Here is a 16044-nt window from a genome sequence, read left to right as displayed (position 1 = left end):
GTATACCGTGACAAAGATTTGCTTAATGTCCTACTGACGACTAATTTCTTTGTGCATTTGATCATGGAACTCTGTGCCGTTATCAGGCAACAGCACATTAGGCATAGTAAATGAACAGATTACGAGTGTGTGTGTAATAAAAGCTTGAGCAACTTCACTGTGTGACTTGGAAACCTGCGGAACCAAAACAACAAAACGTGAGAAAGTATCAACGACTACAAGAACATACTGAGAGCCCAGATAGCATCGTGGAAGCTGAAGTAGATCAGTGGCTACACTATCCCAACGTTTCTCGGGTATAGGATATTCTAGAATAGAAGCAGGTTTTCCAGTAGTACCCTTATGGTGGGCGCAAGACTCACAGGAGAATAGGAGTCTCTATATCCTTTCTCATTATGGGCCAATCTTTCACATAAACATTTGTTTCTCACAGGATGCCCAGAATGTGGAACATCATGCACCAGAGAGAAAACTGATTCCTTAAGGGTAAAAGGAATCATAAGCTGGAAAACCTGTGATCGGATAATCTGACGCACCTGTAAACTATGTCTTGGTATAGTCGACTCTGTGTGAGCGGAACAGGTACTCGTAAATAGGAAAGAGCAGTTTCATCTCCAGACTATACAGCATATATGACTTTGGACCACAAGGGATTCTTGCTTTTTCCCTTTATAACTGCCTGTGGACAGAAGCTGGGCAGCTGGTGTATAGCAGGAATAGGAATACTGCAACTGAGAGCATCAGCAACTACATTTGCACGGCCTGGAAGATACATATGTAGTCTCAGGTTCTTGGATTGTTAAATACCATCGAACAAGCTTGTTCATAAGATTCTTGTCATTGAAAAGTTCAGTAACTGCAGCATGACCAATTCAGACAGTGGTATTATAGCCAAAAAAATGATGTCACGGAATTTCTTTAGAACCCAAACAACAGCTAGGGCTTCCAGATGAGTTGCAGAGTAACGCTTTTCTGCATCATTAAGAATTCGGCTGCCATAAGTAATTGCATGCCAGTGACAATTAGTATCTTGCTGCATGAGTACAGCATTCACATCGAGTGAAGAAGCATCTGTACAAGTCTGAATGGTATGGCATAATCAGGAAAAGCTAAAATTGGTGCACTTGTCAGCGCACTTTCTATAACACTGAAACTTTTGTTCTGTGCAGGTCCCCAGTGAAAAGGCGCATCTTTCCTCAAAAGATTAAGAGGGGTGAAACAATGGTTGCATACTCCTTGATGAAGTAGCAGTATCAGAAGCTTAAAACCATGAAACTCCTAATGTCGTCGGCATTGGTAGGAGCTGGAAAATCTTAGACTGCATGAATCTTATCCGGAACTGTATGCATCCCATCACCATCCACAACATGACCAAAGAATTTGATTTTCGATGTCAGGAAATCGTACTTGGAGAGCTTGATATTAAGAATAGTTGTTTGGAGCTCGTGACGGACTTTACGAAGTTTGGAGAGACAACTCTCAGTGTCTTCATTGACAGTATTAATTGGAAATTATTACCAAATATGTAGGCAAGTAAGGTATTTATAACGTGGGGAAATGTCAGAGGTGCATTACGAAGCCCAAAAGGCATACGGATAAACTCAAAATGACCTTGACTAGTACTGAAAGCTGTTTTTTGTCTTGACTTTTCATGTAATGGAATTTGCCAGTATTCATTAAGTCAAGATTGGTGAAGACAGATTTTCCTTTACCCAAAGACTGCAATATGCCATGAAGGATGGGCAGAATATAGCAGTTAGGGACCATTACTTCATTAGCCTTGTGGAAGTTAATAACAGGACGAAATCCACCACTGATCCTTGGAACAAGGAAAAAAGAGAATTCTATGGGGATGTTGAAAGCATGATAACTCCTTGATCCAACATATCTGATACTTCCTCCTTTACAGTTTGTCTCGGACTATGAGGGAGGTGATAAGCGGAACATATACTGGCTGAGTCCCTGGCTTAAAGGAACTATGATGCTGTATTAAATCTGTCATACTCAGTGGCTCACAAAGAGGGGAAAAAACGCCAGAGAACTCGTTTAGATGATCCAACAATCTTCCTTTTTCGTGAGGGCTATCAGTAATATTAATATGGGGTTTATTAACATTTTCATTTCAAGAGGCTTTTGTGGGGTAGAGTGAACGGAGGCAATGGGGAAGTTACTCTGCACCGCTTTGGTAACCCAAAAAGCTAACTAAATAACAGCCATATTTCAGTGTAATAGGTCTGCCAGTCCTGTTATAAACAAGAACGTCTGTTAGACCACTGGCCCTAACCATGGTTAGGGTGGACTCAGGCAACAAGCTTTTCACACATACTGCCTCAGTCAAGCACACCACATCTAAAACCCTAGTGCTAAGACTTACTCTGTGGCCTTCCATACTTTGCCTGTTTCTGCTGCAAAGTTTGTGGCCTCTCAGTGCTTCGCGTCCTTGTGCTCTATTGTGATTCTGAAAATGCTGTACAGACACTTTAACCTGTCACGTCCCGAGCTATTTCGCACCTCCGACACCCCCCAATACCGAAGTATTTTCGAAAAAAAAAAAATTGGCTAAAACCTCCGCTTTTGGTGAGAAACATCGAAAATTCATAGAGAAATCGCTCACCTGAGGTTTAAAATACTCGATCCAGGTAGCAGTACCTCCTTACCTTACTGGGTTTTCTAACAATCTGGCACCAAAGAAAATGGGCTCTATGAGAGGGTAACTATTTCACACCACTCATAAACGGTATTTATTTATTTACTTGGTACGAATTTATATGTAGTACGAGAGTATATTGGTTTTCAAACAGTAATATAGGATATAAGCATTGTTTCACTCACTAACTCATTACCATACCTGACCTTTTTTTTGCCACATTACCTGATCATTTCTGACTGTTTCTTCCTCTAATGCTATGTAAACTTTGTCCTCCACATTGTCATCGATTGGGGAATCACTCTGGCCCTGAATGTCTTCATTGGCCAGATCACTGGTAACAGGTGAATTGCCGAGAAGGCATGCAGGGGGGGGAGGTTATGTGGTGTAAGGCATTGTCCCTGCTTGGCATCTTGTAGAGGAATAGAGGAAGGTGTCCCGTGTATATGTATGAAAAATCACACGCGAAAATTGAAAATTGTGCAAATTATGAATCTTGCAATTGCGCAACGTACCAGTACGTCGTTGGGACTGGCAAATGCAAAATGTTGCAGTGTATCCATACGTCGACGGGATGCCTCGGTTTAAAAAGTTGTGGTTCTTCCCCAGATAGCCTCTCATTTCTTGATTTGGTAACAGTGCAAGCCTTACAGTTTCATATGTTCAGGCGGTGTTCTGAACTTCTGTGCCTGTATGAATCCCAGTATAGAAAGAAGCAACACTTTCTACACTAAGAATATAAACACTGTCTAATGTTTCTGGCCATTATTAAAAGCAATGCCAAGAAAGAATACTGAATTACTAATAGTTTTAATCACCGTATTCCGCAAATAATTTAAGATGAAGTTGCCCAGGTTTCGAACAAGCAGCAGAATTCCTCAGAAGGCGGGCTGAGCAAAGGGGCGAAGCCAAGGTGCCAAGCCGCGTCAGCCAGTGTTGTGGCAACAAACTGCAGATAAGGCCGTTGTGTGCTTCATATCCGACTTATCTTCGATTGCTGAAAATTGTTTCTAACAATTCCAAATGCTGGAAGTTCTTATCAGTGTGTAGCAACATTAGACCCTGTCTAGTGTAACCAGTGCAGTCAGAAAGGAGGTGCCCGTATCTTGAGTTTAAATATATATTTTGAAATACCCGTAGAAGTTTACATGTGATTATAATGTGATGATGCCTGCTTTCATGCCACAATTTGTCGCTCATGAAACATATACAAATAGTGTGACGAGACCATAACAGATCATTCCTCTTCCACTGCACCCATAACACAACACCACAATACATCTCACTACACAGCACACATCACACACCGCACACCATACCGCACAATACTCTATGTGACGCCACACTCACAAAACATGACTCAAAGCACAGCACACCACACATACATTGCTAAGCACTTCACACACAATACACCCCACACAAAAACACACAACACACTACACACCGAGATACATTACTTTTCACCCCGCCACAAACAGTAAGAACGACACATGACACACACGGCAAAACACACCACAGCACTTAATCACACGGACGAAGCACATCACACCACTCATCTCATCACATCACACACTACACCGCAAACCACACTACCACGCACTTCACCATACCAAAAGAAACAGTAAAAACACCACATATCTCACAAAGCCACACCAAACAAAACACAACACACATCATACCATACACCATAAACAACAAAACAGAAAACATCGAAAGCAACACACTACATTCTATATTCTATATCATAACATTCACAGTAACAAACCACAAACCGCCTTTTATTTCTTACATCTTGCAACCCTTCCCACAACACCAAACCAAAGACACCACAACCAAAACCACACCAAACTACACAACCAAAACACAGCAAACACAAACATCCCCGTAAAGCAAATCACAAACATCATTTCAGACCTCACCACACCACACATCGTAAGCCAAACACTAAACATGACACCCCACACCCCACACACCACATTACACACCAAGACACACATACCAAATCACCCTACACCACATTCAACAAAGCACATCAAATCAGACTTACTTCGCTACACCCTACACCCTACAACATAACACATCGCAGCACGCACGTAAAACGACACACCATACCAAACGACCACCGTCGCAATGACTAAATTCTCTTGACACAACACTTTACGACTCACACACACACACACACACACACACACACACACACACACACACACACACACAAACACAAACACACATGCAGACACACATACACACAAAAACACACGCACACACAAACACAACCATAAGCACATATACACATACCTAAGGAGACGCACAAAACACGCATACACACACATACTCACACACACGCCCGCGCCCGTACGCATACACACTCATGCACAGGCACGCGTAAACACACTCACACACATATACACACGCACGAGCATACACACATTCACAGGCACACGCATACATACGCACGCGCATGCACACACACACACACACACACACACACACACACACACACACACACACACACACACACACACACACACACACACACATACACTGTAAAGATGATTCTTGGCCCAGCATATGTCAACTATACCACCGAACCACAAACTCTCAGCTTAACAACCGTCTCCGACACCCGTCACGCACACCCCGGCCAGTTTGGACTCACTCCATAACCACCCTCATCACCGCAACCTGCTCCCTCCCCCCGGCCCATCACCACCTCACACCATCCATACAAGCCACAAGTTTCTACCAATGAGATCAAGAACTGATGGTTATAAGAACAGCCCTGTTCCTTCCATTGTCTGAATGATGAGGAGCACTAGCTACTAATATCTCCACCATTCTATTTTCTGTTGCTGCGGTTTTTGTTTGTCTTCATTACTCGAATAAACCTAGCTATTTTCATTCTCTCTAATTTGGCTGTTGCATTTACTTTTGAGGCAGCGATAGCCTTTACTAATGTTATTTATTAATTCTTTTAGGCTATGCATTTTTTTCAGACTTAGGGCTGCCGTGCCTTAAATAAACCGTGATTGATTCCTATTCTAATTCTTATTAATGTTACACACACACACACACACACACACACACACACACACACACACACACACACACACACACACACACACACACACACACACACACACACAGATAGATAGATAGACAGAGTTTTACTGACCACAACAATACATAATTCATTACAATATCAACTGTAACATATATAATAACTGTAGTCCAGAAAGTGACATTAAATAAACTCTGACAATTTGTTGTTGTCATTAACATACAATGCCATCTGCGTTATATCAATACCAATACACATAATTACTGCAGTCCAGTAAATAACACTGGATAAGCGCTGGCTCTCAGTAATATATGCCCAAAATGCAATGCAATATTTACAGGTCATGTCTAAGGTAAATTTATTTGAAAACAACCGTCCCCCCCCCCCAACACACACTGTAAGCGAACAGATGTTTGTTTGCTGATGCATTAGGGTCGGACAAAGGTGTACTCTCGATAAAAATAAGTATCGGTATCCTGGGGTCGGATAAGATGTGAAATGCTTCGTCTCTGGTTCAGTCGGTAGTGTTAGCATGCCTGTTTAATTAACAAAAATTCACATGGTCCATTATGATGTAATACGGAATGAAAGTGTGGGGTTAGATATTACTAACAGAAAACTCCGTCACAGCCGCAGTATCAACATATCCGTGTTATTTCCCGTAAATCATAGTCCGTGTATCATAATGCCTCACACTAAAAGGGCTCTGATACTTTTTATATTTTTTCGTGGGTACTCACTGAGTCGTCAAATTCTGCTGGAGAGAGAGTATTATGTGTAAACACTGGGCAACACTCACAAAGAAGACTCTACATGTGCTCTGAAAGGTTGTATGAGAATTAGAGATCAACTACTCTCCATGGGTGCACAACTAAACTCCCAATAAAGCATCCAGGTATAATATAGAGTCTCTAAGATCAACCTGAAATCCTGATGGTAAATCTACGGGCCCATACCTCACATTCTGGTGGCAGCGAGGTCAAGAGCACGCCTTATATCAAGTCTGTCTACCTTCAAATGCAGCAGCCTTTAAACCAACTGTCTGCCATCTGATGCCAACCAAGTATGCCGTCAATAAGCCTGCCCCTCACCAAATCAGCCTGTCAATAAGCCTTTCTGCAACCAAACCCGTCAATAACCCTGCCTCCCTCTAAAACTGTCTGCTGCATAGCGTGTCTGTCATCAAATCTTCATCCCGACCACGATCCTGCTGACTGTCAAACCTACAGCGACCCGGTGACCTGGAACTCGCTCTCCTCACCTCCCACCAGCTACCAGTAGCCTACCAGCTCACACCACCCGCTGCACTGTGTATTAATTAAATGGATGGGATTTAGAACCATGCAGTAAAAAGTTCCTTCTATTATCTCTGAACCAGTAATCTTCATATATTATTTTTTGTCTCTCTTCTCTCTCATCTCGAACATGATTAGATTACTGTAATAAAAACAGCTTCCTCAGATTATTGTTCATATTCTTTTATTTTTATTTTTATTATTGTCATCATATGAACACTTCATTTGTAACTATTATTTATATTAAAACCCTGTTCACTGTTACTGCACATAACACTTTTAGTTTTAAAAAATCTCTTACTGTATTCAGTCACTTGATACTTCTCTTGAACTTTTTTTTTTCTCTCCAATTCACTTCCTAATGACATTTCCTTATTTAAAGCGATTTATCTAGCTGAAGATAATACACATACTTTCGGAGATTAAATGAAACTGACCAAGGTTGAAACTTTACACGACAATCTGACCTGTTTAAGAAATGCAATAACTTTTTTGCGAGAAACAGTTCAATCACCAAAGTATCATACACCCAGTACATCACATATTTCTCAGTTACCTTGTACTTCTTAATCTTTGTAAAATATGGCAACCCCTCCTGACCCTCGAATAATTATATATCTTGGAAGATGCATCGCGTCCCAAATTTACTAGAGAGAATTAAGCAGTTAGCTTGTATGATTTCATCACTGATGTCCAGTCTGCAGTTAAAAGCAAAGGACTTACAACAGAGAATGCGAAAATCGCTATATTCGGAGACGATAGATGATGGTTACTCACGAGTAAATTCGCTAGTTCGTTGCTGATTTTTTTTAAAGTATACTTATTTTGGTGAATGCTGTAACAAATTCGTATTTTTTTTTTTACCGCACGAAAGCAGGATGCTTGAGGAGCATTTACAGATTATTGTTAAATATGAGGCAGGATAACTTCATCCCTTCAGAAGAAAATACGCTGTTACAAGAGGCAGAGGTGTCAGCAGCTACAAAAACAGAAATATCGAAGGCATTACGAAACAGTCCATGGGCGGAAGTTGATGATAGGGGAACCCCCCTCCCCCGACACTAGATAATGTAGCAAAATTATTTGATTATCTTAGATTTTTTAATCGTCTTTGTAGGGATGAATTAGATGCAGCGTTAGAGATTCAGTTTTTCCAAGGGATGACATGACCATGTTATCTGTAGCCTACAGACAGAAGAGAAATACCTTCTCAAACAGTACGCACACTTCAACCAGTCAGTAACTCAGCACCACAGTCCTTGTGGTCACAAGGTCAAGGACACGCTTCTTGTCCACCCAGCAGACAAAACGTCACACCACATTCACCAGCCATGTCACGTGCAAGACCTGCGTCACACAGCAGTTTCTCTCATAACCAAGCAATATCTACAAGCAGAGCTAAGACAGGAGATAGACGAGGACACAGGAGTGGCAGTAGATCACCTTCACGATCATCCAGGAATAAGTACTGTACTTATCATAAAAACCATTTATCATTGCACTTGCAAATGCTGTGCCTTACCATTACACAGTCGGGAGAAAACCCGTGCCAGAACCAATAGAATTCTCCATAACGACAAAAAATTCTGAGTTCCCCATTCGCCAAATTCGTCCTCTAACTCAGTTGTAGTTATCATAATTAATTGTGAAAGAGTCTCTACATTATTTTTTTATGGACTCTGGGTCTATGAACTTAATATCTGGGTCCTCCCTAAACAGTATTAAAGGAAGGATGAAACGGGTTTGGATCTTTGAACCACCTGACATTCGTCTCTGTAGTGTTGAAAGCTCAGAATTTTATGTGTAGGGCAAGGTAACTCGATGAATTAATAAACTCTTCAAAGCTGAGTTTTTATGTTGCAAACAAACTCTGGTATCCTGCAGATGTTTTGCTTGGTACTGACACCATGGCTCAAGATTCTATTGAACTGATACCTGCTTGTGGTAGTATTACAGTAAACGGACTTTATGTATCAGGCATGAATTTCCCACACCTTGTCCTTTCACGGGGAAATTCAATCACACAGCCTACCGTAACTCCACTACCACCAGTAAAGAGCAATGAGGATCACTTGGTACTAGTATGTCATGACACCCCCCTCTATCAGTGACACAATGGTTGATTCATCTACGTCTCATTTAACTACCTCAAACAGTCTGAATGACATTTTGCAACACACACAGAGATGAAACGAGCAGTGACAAAATGGTGCACAATTTTGTTGCTGCACTAATTCACGAAAGTCTCTGTCCGTGTTGTAGGTGGGAAAGAAGGAGAAAATTCATTAACTTTACCTGAGATGTGTTTTGTGAATGGTTAACATACGAGTTCGCAATGTGTTCCGTGTTGGAGGATAATTTGTTTTCTTTATTTATTAAGTGTAACAAATGCCCGAATAAAACTAAAAATGTAGTACAAAGATTGGCAGTTTCATGGTGTACCCATCATCCATAATGGCATACCAGGCTATACCATTGTCTGTCACTGCTAAGGATGGTGACAATTTACCTGGTGTATATATAATTGAAAACTATACGGATTCTGCTACGACTCCTTTAGCTGATCTCACATTTCAAGTAGATTTGAGCGACTTCCCCCAGTATAAAGAACAATCAATTAATCTTTTGCAGACCTATAGAGATGTTGTGGCCTTACCTGGTGAACCTATGGGCAAGACTGGTATGACTGAGGGTGCTGTTGAATTTAGGTCCCGGCATATAGATTTCCCCATAGCTTACTAAAAGAAACTGGCGAGATAGCAGAGGATATGCTAAGTCAGGCATCACTGAACACCCCGTCAGTCCATGGAATAGTCTGCTTTTCCTTGTCCCAAAGAAAGGGGGTGAATTTAGACCTGTAGTTGACTATCATAAAGCAAACTCTGACACTGTACCCGATCGATTCCCATTACCAGTCCTGCCAGATTTATTGGAATCACTTGCCGAGAATAACGTCGTGTTCACCTTGCTTGACATGCCTAGTGGCTACTGGCAAGTAGAAATGGAAGAGTCCTCTCGCCCCATAACTGCATTCAGAATTCTTTATGGTCATTATCATGAAAAAGACTTCCCTCTGGTCTTAGAAATGATCCATCACTATTCATGAGGCTTATCCATTCTGTATTCAGTGGTGTGATTGGTCAGTTTCTTTTTGTTTATCTAGATGACATCACTGTAGTGAGTAAGTCAATCCCTGAACATTTTGTCAGGCTACAGCAAATTTTGATCGCCTGCAAATGGCAGGTCTAAAGGTTTAAGCCCAGTAAATGCACCTTTCGACGTAAGTGAATTATATTTCTTGGACATGTGGTTGGCGCTGAAGGATTTCATACCTCGGACGAGAAACTTATGGCAGTTTCTATCTTCCCAGAACCTATCAGTACTGGTGATGTAAGAAGATTCCTTGAAATGAGCGTCTACTATCGGCGATTTATTCAAGGTTATGCACAGATTGTCTGTCCTCAGACTAACCTGCTTAAAATGAACCTTTTGTTTGGACTAATGACCAGCCTCATTCCTTTAAGAGTGAAGACAGCACTTATTAATACCCCAGTCCTGGCATTCCCTTGATTATGAGAAACCTTTTCTTCTTTGTACAGACGCGTTTCGGGTGGGACTAGGTGCGGTATTGATGCAAATTGATCATGCAGAGGAAACGTGTAATAGAATATGTTAGTCGTGCCCTTAATGGCGCTGAACGAAATTACGGTGTTACTGACTGGGAGGCTGTAGCATGTGTTTGGCCTCTCAGACATTTTAGAGACATACTCTACGAATAACCAATGAGTACCCAAACAGATCATCTTCTGCTTTGTGATTCATTCAAAGGAAAACGTCTTACCAGACGTCTAGCACCATGGTCATATATTAACCAAGACTTCAACCTAACCATTGAGTACGTGCCTGATGAATCAAAGTTGCAGATGCTCTTTCCCGTCATGTAACCTCGCGTCTCACCATATAAACCAAGCGAAGTTCTTTACACCACTCGAACCTCAGATATCATTTATAAATATCAGCATACAGACCCTCTGTGGACTAAGGTTATTTATTTCCTAGAATCAAGTCCTGCGTCGACCCTACAGTACCTACTGTGACAGTGTCAGTGGATGATCTCATGTTACACATGATATTTTGTATAGGAAGACATCCCTTGCCTGTAGGAACATATCTAATAGAGAGGTACGTCAACTTGTTGTTCCCTTAATTCCTGCAGTACTCCACATCATCCATAACACACCTTATGCATTCCATCCGGGAAAAGATCGGTGTTTGAGACAAGCACGTCTTTCATTTTATTGGCCTACTATGCGTAAGGACATCAGTGTGCACTGTGATTCATGTGTTCCCTGTAATCTTCATAAAAGGTCAACTGGATTTCCTGCCACACTTTTGCAATATCCAGTTTTGTCTTGTCCATGGGAAACGGTTTCTATTGGCCTCCGTAACTTGCCTCCTACAGAGTCTGGTGCAGAGTAATTGTTTACGGTACTTGATCATATCTCATGTTACTGTGTTCTCGTACATCTCCAAGACAAGATTGCTAAGAGTATTGAACGTGCCTTCATTGATTATATCATTTGTTCATTCACAACACCATCCACTGTTATTACCGATATTGGGTCAGAGTTTAACAGTATTCTTCTTGCTGAGATTCGTAAGCAGTATAACATCAATAAATTTAATGTCATACCCAAATATCTGGCTTCCAATGGCCTTGTCGAAAAGCAAAATCGTAAGGTGCTGGAGTGCTTGAGATTCTTAGGTTTTCAAAGCACCTGTTTGGATCAGTGAACACCCCAAGTTGCGGCCTCACTCGATAATTCCATCAATAAATCCATTGGCGAAGCTCCATTCTTTGTCCTATATGGATTCGATATAAAATTGCCCTATTCAGTTCTATTATCGAAACTTAGTCCACTCTATAATTTGGATTATTACGTGAAAGTGAAAACAGACTTCCAGAAAATATACCATACGTAACGGCTCATCTGGCCTATCTAAAGAGGACATGATATAATGCCAGCATAAGCCTGCATCACCTTTCAACATTAATGTTGGGGCCCTAGTATTTGCCCGTTCATATGCACGTAGTTCTAAATGAGATGGTAAATTTACAGACCCAGACCACGATATCTCCGAAAGGTAACAAATTTGTAATTAATTAAGGACTTGTCATCTTACAGTAAGTGTGTTCGCACATAATTATGATCTTAAGGGAACCCCACTCTATTTCAAGTGGGAAGAAAATCAGGAAAATTATGCATCTTCTTCTTCCTCTCCTTCTCCTCCTTCTCTTTCTGCCCTTGCTACTTCTTCATTACCTTCTGCCCTACCTGTTAATGAGTACAGACAAATATATATGTATATATTATATATATGCAAGAAAGAAGGAACCAAAGGCCATGAGCCCGCAGTAACAGTTCCCTCCAAGAGAAAAACAAAATACAATAGAGAGTCAAATTCAAGATCCGATCATTTTGAGATGCCTGGACACACTACGTTTGAAAGACTGGAGATCATAGGAAGTAGGAAATACAGACAGAGGGAGACAGTTCCAGAGTTGACCTGTTGCATAAATGAAGGACTGAGATTAATGGTTAACTCTTGCATTAGAGAGTTGGACAGAAAAGGGAAGAGAGTTTGTTGCTAGACGGGTGCTACATGCCCGTCGTAGAGGTGGAGGGATGCAAGCAGACAGTTCAGAGGAGCAGCGACCATTGAAGTAGCGATGGAAGAGAGATAAAGATGCAACAGTGCGGCGATGAGACAGAGGCTGAAGGGAGCCAGTAAGAGAAGGAGAGCTGATGAGACGAAAAGCCTTTGTCTCCACCCTATTGAGAAGAGCTGTATGTGGAGAGCCTCCCCTGTGTAGAGTTATACTCTACACAGGGGCGTATAAAACCCGAGTATTATGTCCAAAGCTTTGCAGGGGTAAAGAAGGTTCGGAGTCTGCTCAGCACACCTAATCTCTTGGATGCAGATTTTACATGAGATGCAATATGATCTTTCCAAGATAAGTCTCGAGTGAATGAAACCCCCAAGCATGTTCAAGGATAATGCAGGATTGAGGTGGATATTATTAAACATTAGTGGGTACTCCTGTGGAAGATTGTGTCGGGTTGATAGGTGCAAAAAATGAGTTTTTGTTGCATTAAAAACAACAAGATTATTTTTACCCCAATCAGATGTACGAGCCAAGTCAGACATTAGATTTGCCATAGCCTCATCCCTTGTTTGTTGAAGTAACTGCTGAGATGGACGTTGCAGGAACTGAATGGTAAGGTGAAGAGTGGAATCATCAATGTATGAGTGGATAGGGTTAGATGTACAGCTTAGAAAGTCTATCTATCTATCTATCTATTGCCAGACGCCTCAATCCCGTTTGGGGTGGCCACAAACAAATCGCCTCCAAGTCGCCCTGTCCCCCGCCATTTCACTCCCCTGCTCCCAACTCACACCCCCCTCTCTCATATACGTCTCCACCCCATCTCTCCATCTCATCCTCGGCCTCCCCCTCCCTCTTTCCCCCTCCACCTCACTCACATACACTCTCTTCGTCAGTCTTTCACCCTCCATCCTCTCCACATGGCCAAACCACCTCAGTGTGTTCCTCATAACGCTTCCTATCACATCCACATCAACACCACAACGCTCCTTTATATCCTCATTCATCAGCCTGTCTCTCCATGTGACTCCACAGGCTCCTCTTAAATAACTAATTTCCACGGCTCTCACTCTTGACTTGTGTCCTTCCAACAACGTCCAAGCTTCACTTCCGTACGTTAGAGTTGGTATCACAATACTGTCATGTAGTAACTTTTTCACTTCCATGCTCACTTCCCTGTTTCTTATCACTGTTTTCAAAGAACCAGCAACCTTTCTTCCCTGCTGTACCCTTTCAAGCACTTCACCCTCCAAACCTCCATCCTTACTCATCACACTACCCAAGTACTTAAACGTACTCACATTTTCCAATTCCTCACCATCCAACCTCGCTGTACATTCACTGACTTCACCTCTCTCAAAGACCATCACTTTACTCTTCCCTACATTCACCTTTAGATTCCGTTTCTTACACACTCTCTCAAACTCATCCACCAAGCCTTGCAGCTCCCCTTCGTCTTCACTCAACAACACAGTATCATCTGCAAACAACAGTACAGGGAGTTTCCAAACATTATCCTCTCTCACCAGGGCCACTCCAACATCCACTATCCTACCTTGTACCTCTTTTATTACCCCATCCATGTACAGATTGAACAACCATGGAGACAAGACACATCCCTGCTTCAACCCAACTTTCAAAGAGAAAAATTCACTTAGTTCACCATCCACACGCACTGCAGCCTTCGCACCATCGTACATACTCTTCACAGCATTCAACAACTTCCCATCTACTCCATATATTCTTAACACTTTCCACATTCCTAGTCTATCCACCCTGTCATATGCTTTCTCCAAATCCATGAAAGCCGCATACAACTTCTTTCCCTTCTCTAGAAACTTTTCCACTAAAGATCTGAGAATGAATATCTGATCTACACAACCTCTTCCCTTCCTAAAGCCTCCCTGTTCTTCTCCAACTAATTTCTCTGTTCTTTCTCTAACTCTGTCAATACGTATCCTACCATACACTTTTCCTATTATACTAAGAAGACAAATGCCCCTATGATTACCACACACTTCTTTTTCCCCTTTTCCTTTGTACAAGGGAATAATTATACCTGACTTCTAATGATGAATAAAAGGAAGAGAGTCGGCGATAGGACAGAGCCCTGAGGAACACAACTGTTGATAGATCTAGGAGAAGATTGATGGTCGTCTACAACAGTGGCTATAGGACGACCAGAAAGGAAGCTATAGATGAAGGCACAGACAGAAAGACAGAAACCGTAAGAGGGCAGTTTGGAAATTAAAGATTTATGCCAGATTCGATCGAAAGCCTTTCAGATGTCAAGTCCGATGGCAAACCTTTCGCCAAAGTCTCGAAAGGAGGATGACCAGGAGTCTGTAACGTAGGTGAGAAGATCGCCAGTGGAGTGTCCCTGACGGGACCCATACTGACGATCAGAAAGAAGTTTGTGATAGAAAAGGTGCTTTAAAACTTTTCTGTTAAGAATTGACTCAAAAACTTTTGAGACAGAGGATGTTAAAGCAATTGGACGATAGTTAGAGGATTGGGAATGGTTACCCTTCTTTGGGACTGGCTGAATGAGAGCAAACTTCCAGCAAGAAGGAAAGGAACAATTTGACAGACAAAGACAAAAGAGTTTACCTGGGCAGGGTGTAAGCATGGAAGCACAGTTCTTGAGGACAACAGGAGAGACTCCATCAGGCCCATATGCCTTGTTAGTATCAAGGCCAGAGATAACAGAAAATACATCAGCTGAAGAAATTTTAATGTCAGCCTTGAGGAAGTCAAAGGCGGGAAGTGATGGAGGAACAGCACTGGAATCGTCTAAGGTGGAATTGGAGGAGAAAGACTGAGCGGAGAGATCTGCTTTATCAATAGAAGAAATAGTTACAGAGCCATCAGAATAGAAAAGAGGAGGGAAGGATTATGAGATAAAGTTGTTAGAAAGGTTTTTGGCAAGGTACCAGAAGGAGCGGGAAGAATTTGAGTTGGAGAGTTGACAGCATTTAGTACGGATGATATTATCTTTAGCCGAGCGAAGAACAGCCTTAGCAAGATCCCAGGCAAACACATAAGGAAGATGTGATTCAGGGGTGGGTTGATTCTGCTTTTATAGGCCCTCTCCTTGTTGCGGACAGCATTAGAACAAGCGTGATTAAACCAAGGCTTTCTTGCATTAATCAAAGGATATGAGAAGACAATGTATGCTTCCATGCCCGAGAGAATAACCTCCATAATGCGCAATGCACACTCAGATGGCTCCCGGCCATAGAAGCAATAATCATTCCAGGGAAAATCAAAAAAGTACTGCCTGAGGGCATTCCAGTCCCCAGCTCCAAAGTGCCACAGTCGACGTTTCTTTGGAGGATCCACAGGCCGTATTGGAGCAGTAAGATAGGTCAAG

The sequence above is a fragment of the Coenobita brevimanus genome, chromosome 84 (assembly GCF_032717465.1).
Source record: "Coenobita brevimanus isolate Jiangsu-jjx chromosome 84, ASM3271746v2, whole genome shotgun sequence".
Classification (NCBI taxonomy): Eukaryota; Metazoa; Arthropoda; class Malacostraca; order Decapoda; family Coenobitidae; genus Coenobita; species Coenobita brevimanus.
Note: the sequence above shows the minus strand (reverse complement) of the source record.